The 5,766-nt window shown below is 39.2% G+C and overlaps 1 protein-coding gene across 2 annotated transcripts in view; it reads right to left on the bottom strand.

Moving 5' to 3' along the window:
- The window catches only part of igsf21a (immunoglobin superfamily, member 21a), a 239,110-nt gene that overhangs the window by 142,469 nt on the left and 90,875 nt on the right, over positions 1–5,766 (bottom strand). The window lies entirely within an intron of this gene.

Below are 5,766 nucleotides of genomic sequence, written 5' to 3'. Positions count from 1 at the left end.
CCTCGGGATCCCCCAGTCGGAGCTGGTTAATGTGGCTCGGGAAAGGGAAGTTTGGGGTACCCTACTGGAGCTGCTGCCCCCGCGACCAGATACCGGATAAAGATGGATGGATGGATGGATGCTTTTCATAAGTATATGTACCAATGGTTCATGAGAACAGCCCATGGATGAACAATTCTCCAGATATGCAAGGACAGACAAACAGTATTTCTATACTTAGGCCTATATCTCTCATCACAGTCCATCCAAATTAACAGACAAGGAAGTAAACAAGTAAAAAATATATAAAGTTCTAAATAAGTAATTGTTTTGAGTCTTTCATGCATCTGGCGGAACTCACAGTGAGGGTGAGGCACAGTAGGAGCCACTGCTAAGATTCTCCTGGCATGGAAATGACTTCCTTCTCTAATGTAGTCTCCCAAATGTCACAAAGAGGCTCTGATCCACTCGTAAGCACTTTATAATCACTGACTTGTTTGATCCTTCTGTGATTGTAAGAATGGATTTCAAAAATCTGGTATGATTCGGGTAGGGAGATTAGGAATTTTCACGACATGTTGAAAATTGGAAGAGCAACAGTACAGTAAGCCTTGAAATAAGAGTGAAGCTGACGCAATGCCTTCAAAATCTTCTTCCAGATGGCCATTATAATGAAATATAATAAAGCAACAATTTTGAGATCTATGTAATGAACTATTATCTTTCTTGTTAAAACAGATGTTTTATTGTTTTGCAGTATCTGTTCCAATGTAAGCAGTTGGATTACATTTAATTCTGTTATCTAACCAATGTTTGGGTAAAAACAACTACAGTACTATACCATGAGGCTCACATTTACAGTGAGGGAAAAAGTATTTGATCCCCGTTGATTTTGTAGATTTGCCCACTGGCAAAGAAATGATCAGTCTATAATTTTAGATTTATTTGAATAGTGAGAGACAGAATAACAACAAGAAAATCCAGAAAAACTGAGATTAGGAGCACACTCTTAAAGGAAGGGCTCCTAATCTCAGTTTGTTACCTGTATAAAAGACACCTGTCCACATAAGCAATCAATCAATATTCCAAACTGTCCACCATGGCCAAGACCAAAGAGCTCTCCAAGGATGTCAGGGACAAGATTGTAGACCTACACAAGTCTGGAATGGGCTACAAGACCATTGCCAAGCAGCTTGGTGAGGAGTTAACAACAGTTGGTGCGATTATTCACAAATGGAAGAAACACAAAAGAACTGTCAATCTCCCTTGGCTTGAGGCAGTGAGGAATAAGCCCAGAACTTTACGGGAGGATCTGGTCAATGATCTCAAGGCAGCTGGGCCCATAGTCACCAAGAAAACAATTGGTAACACAACGCCGTGACGACGTCCGTAAGGTCCCCCCTGCTCAAGAAAGCACATATACAGTACATGCCTGTCTGAAGTTTGCCAATGAACATCTGAATGATTCAGAGGACAACTGGGTGAAAGTGTTGTGGTCAGATGAGACCAAAATGGAGCTCTTTGGCATCAACTCAACTCGCCGTGGCCTCAAGAACACCATCCCTGCCATCAAACATGGAAGTGGAAACATTATGCTTCGGGGGTGTCTTTCTGCAGTGGACAGGACAACTTCACCGCATCAAAGGAACGGTGGACGTCAAATCTTGGGTGAGAGCCTCCTTTTCTCAACCAGGGCATTGAACACGGGTCGTGGATGGGTATTCCAGCATGACAATGACCCGAAACACACAGCCAAGGCAACAAAGAAGTGGCTCAAGAAGAAGCACATTAAGGTCCATTAAGCGGGTCTCCAGACCTTAATCCCGTAGAAAATCTGTGGAGGGAGCTGAAGGTTCGAGATGCCAAACGTCAGCCTCAAAACCTTAATGACTTGGAGAAGATCTGCAAAGAGGAGTGGGACAAAATCCCTCCTGAGATGTGTCAACCTGGTGTTTTTTTTCTGGATTTTTTTGTTGTTATTCTGTTTCTTACTCTTCAAATAAATCTACCATTAAAATTTTAGCAAGATCATTTCTTTGTCAGTGGGCGAATGTATAAAATCAGCAGGGGATCAAATCCTATTTTTCCCCCACTGTACGATACAGATAAAAAAATGTGATATAACAATTAGAATATATTTAATCCTATTGTCATGGAGAGGAAATGTGTCCGTAGGGAAAAACCAAATGCTATCGTGGAGACTTCTTCCATATAATCATTCGCTGAATTGCCTAATTAATTAGACACAGAGTATGCTTCTGATAGATACCTGTGGATCTCTGGGATATGCATTAAATGAGAAGGCATTAATCACAATTAGCAGCATGGAAACAAAATATTCTATTGTCGTCACAGTCGCTGCCATTAGCAGAACAATCTCTCAGACCGCCACTGCAATGATCAGTCCCTTTGTTGCTATTAGAATTCGTGGATTAAAAAGGGACTCATCATGAGTTTGCTGACACAAAGTGTGTAATTATCATTCCATGTATAACAGGCTGCTTATTTGCCCCAGTGGCATCCTCAAAGGGGAAGGTTGCGGTGCAGTGATCCGTATCACCTTATCTCCCATTCCCCTTGGGGCCCCATATTCGGCATTGGCGCTGCACGCTAATAAAGATGACAGAGGTTTTGTGCCACTGTTTAAAGGGGCAGCCCTCTTTTTTTTCTACCCAGAAGAGGGTGTGGAAAATTATTTCAACTGAAATTGAAATGCAATTAAATGGATTTTGAGTTTTCTTTTCAGATTGGCCCGTTTGCCGTCCCCTGCGGAGACAGGAAAGTAGGTCACAGACAAGGTCTTATAGTGTTTTACAGTACATAACATCCAGTTTTGATGTGACATGTGAAAAAGCTCACTTGTGAGATCTCTCTTAATAAAGTAAAGATTTGGATGAGGATACAAAAATTTTGAAGAAATGACCACATCAGGAGGTCATGGCTGCTGATAGCAATATGTATGATGATAATGATACATTAATAACACTGCATGTGACAAAAGGAACACAATTTTATAAAATGCCAATTGATAATAATAAATAAATATGCAAGAATGACATTGTTTATCTACACACTTGCTGACCTGACTTCATGAATACACACACACATACGCTTGGACGTCTAATGCAATCAGAGGCTAAATTCCCAATGTCTTTTTCCTTAGTCTGTAGGGCAAGCGTTTATGGTTTACTGCTTTCAAAGGGCACAATAGTTATTCCTTCTTTTGGTCTAATGATCAGGAGTTGAACCCATGTGGAGAAGCAAGATGAAGGCAGGGGAATGCTCAGACATTTTAATGATGCTAAACTCAAACAAGGAGTCTCAAACTCTATCCTGCCAAGTAGGGCACACTAACTAAATAACTCAGTGGGCATAACAATGTACAAAATGAAAACTAAACAGTTCTCACACTAATTTTCTATCTAGAAAAAAAAGTTATGTTCACATTTGAAGCTGGCAGATTTAGAAACATGGAAGTTATTGCCTCTCACCATGTCAATGTCTGACGAATTAAGGCGTAGTGTCCCATTGTGTCCACATAGGGTAATTCTCACCAGTACTGAGTGATCCTGTAAGGAGACTCAGGGCATGATTGAAGTAAAGTGAACATGCCCTGGGAGCCAGAGCCGGATCAGCCCCATGGACAAAGGCTGGGGAATCCCTTTGGCACAAAGCTTACAGCTGCCCTTCAGCCAACAGTGACCTGCCCAAAGATGGCAAAAGTACTCACTTCCTTAAGTAGAAGTTTGAGATTTGTGAGTTAAAAATTACTCTGGTAAAAGTAGAAGTACTGATTTAACTTCTGTGCTCAAGTAAAAGTAACAAATTACAGGCTTGGAAATTGACTTAAAGTATAAAAGTAAAAGTAGCCTTGCGAATTACCATTTTTTATGCAAAGCTACCTGGACCACACACACGTTACTAGAGAGCATGCTGAGAAACTTCATTTGACATGGACAAAAGGTTCTTTATATGCAATTACCTACATTTTACAAGGATGTCTGCCAATAGGCCTGAAACATACCATATATGATTATTGTGACCGAGACTGGGACTCCAGGTTAATAAGATTTGGACTAAGTAGCAAGATATGAATTCAGTCGTGAATCTGTGAAAATCTACAGATTCAGTTTCTCTTTTTTAATCGTGCCCTTTACATTTAAAGGAATCTACATGTATATGTGTGCTCAAATATGGCTTTTGGAAAGAAAATAAAGGATAAAATATGAATTATTAAACAGACATTAATCAAGAAGTTCCCAGGAGCCATTCTTGATGTCTACTATCTCAAACATCTCTCTCAGATAAGGCTGAGGATGATGGGAATGTCTTGCCGCTTGTCTGCCATATCTCTGGGATCTCTTCATTTTCAGTCATGTCTCCATCCATACTACCATGTGCAAACGTTATTAACATCAGGCTGCACTGATTTGCCGCGAATTAATGCAGAATTCCGCCAAATCTGTCGAGTCACAACGAACTGCTACAAACTACTATTTTTTCTATTTGTGTTATTTCCACTAACCCCAACCGGCCCGTCAGACGCCGCCTACCAAGAGCCTGGGTTTGTCCCAGGTTTCTTCCTAAAAGGAAGTTTTTCCTCGCCACTGTCGCACTGTTGCTTGTTCTGAAGGAGACTACTAGAACTGTTGGGTCCTTGTAAATTCTGGAGTGTGGTCTAGTCCTACTCTATCTCTAAGAGTTATCTCAAGTGTCTTGAGATAACTCTTGTTATGAATTGATACTATAAATAAAATTGAATTGAATTGAATTGAGTCGTCTTAGTGTAATGCACAGTATAGTCCCATCCAATTACACTGAATTTGGTATTGATGAAGCAAACAATAATATCTCCAGTGAACTGATTGTAAACGTGTTAGTGAGGACTAGATCAGGACTGGATTTAAAGCTGATTCTGGTTTCCAACTTCACCCCAGGTGTGTCTGTCAACACACAGACGGAGACAACTTCTCTCTGTTGATGCTTTATTACAATCAAGCAAGAACACAAAAAGCAAAATCACTAAAAAACTAACCTACTTTAAATGTGCAAGAACTATAGACCAATACAACAGGCTTAAATTAACTGACAACATAAATTATACGACTTCCATTTGTCAAAGACGCACACACACAATCTCAACTGATTATTCTCCAGACAGCTAGTCTCTTTTTCTTTTCTCTTACTTTTTTCTCTGTGGGGCGCCCACATGTAAGGAGTTGAAAGTATCGATATTTGTGTTAAAATGTAAGGAGTAAAAGAAAAAAGTCGCCACAAATAAAATCCGTAAAGTAAAAATATCAGAAAATCTACTTAAGTAAAGTAATGAAGTATTTGTACTTTGTTACTTCCCATCTCTGGATCTGCCCATGGTACTACTCTTTGTCAGGAGGCTATCACAATGAATGCAAGGATTTATTAAAAAATAAAATAAAAGTGAATACATGTGAACATTTTTTTAAAAGCCAAAACAGAGAGGATAAGGGGATTCCTCTGGGTCCTGAACTAGTAACTCATTTAAAACCCTTAATATAATCCAGCCACCTGCCACACACTGCATATGTCATACGTACCGGTTATATGCTTTACATATTTCTGAATCTCATCCATAGTCTTACTGGTTAACTGTTTCACTCTTTTCATTTTTATATGATACTAATATATTGTATTTATAGCAGAGTAATTAAAATAAAAATATATATAAAAAAAAATATTTTATTCTAGAGTATTGTATTTTATTCTTGATTTGTTAATTGCTTTCTGGAGCAAGGCACTATATATATATAT

Source organism: Etheostoma spectabile, chromosome 4 (assembly GCF_008692095.1).
Source record: "Etheostoma spectabile isolate EspeVRDwgs_2016 chromosome 4, UIUC_Espe_1.0, whole genome shotgun sequence".
Taxonomy (NCBI): Eukaryota; Metazoa; Chordata; class Actinopteri; order Perciformes; family Percidae; genus Etheostoma; species Etheostoma spectabile.
The sequence above is the reverse complement of the archived record's forward strand: the minus strand, read 5'-3'. Positions and strand labels throughout refer to the sequence as shown.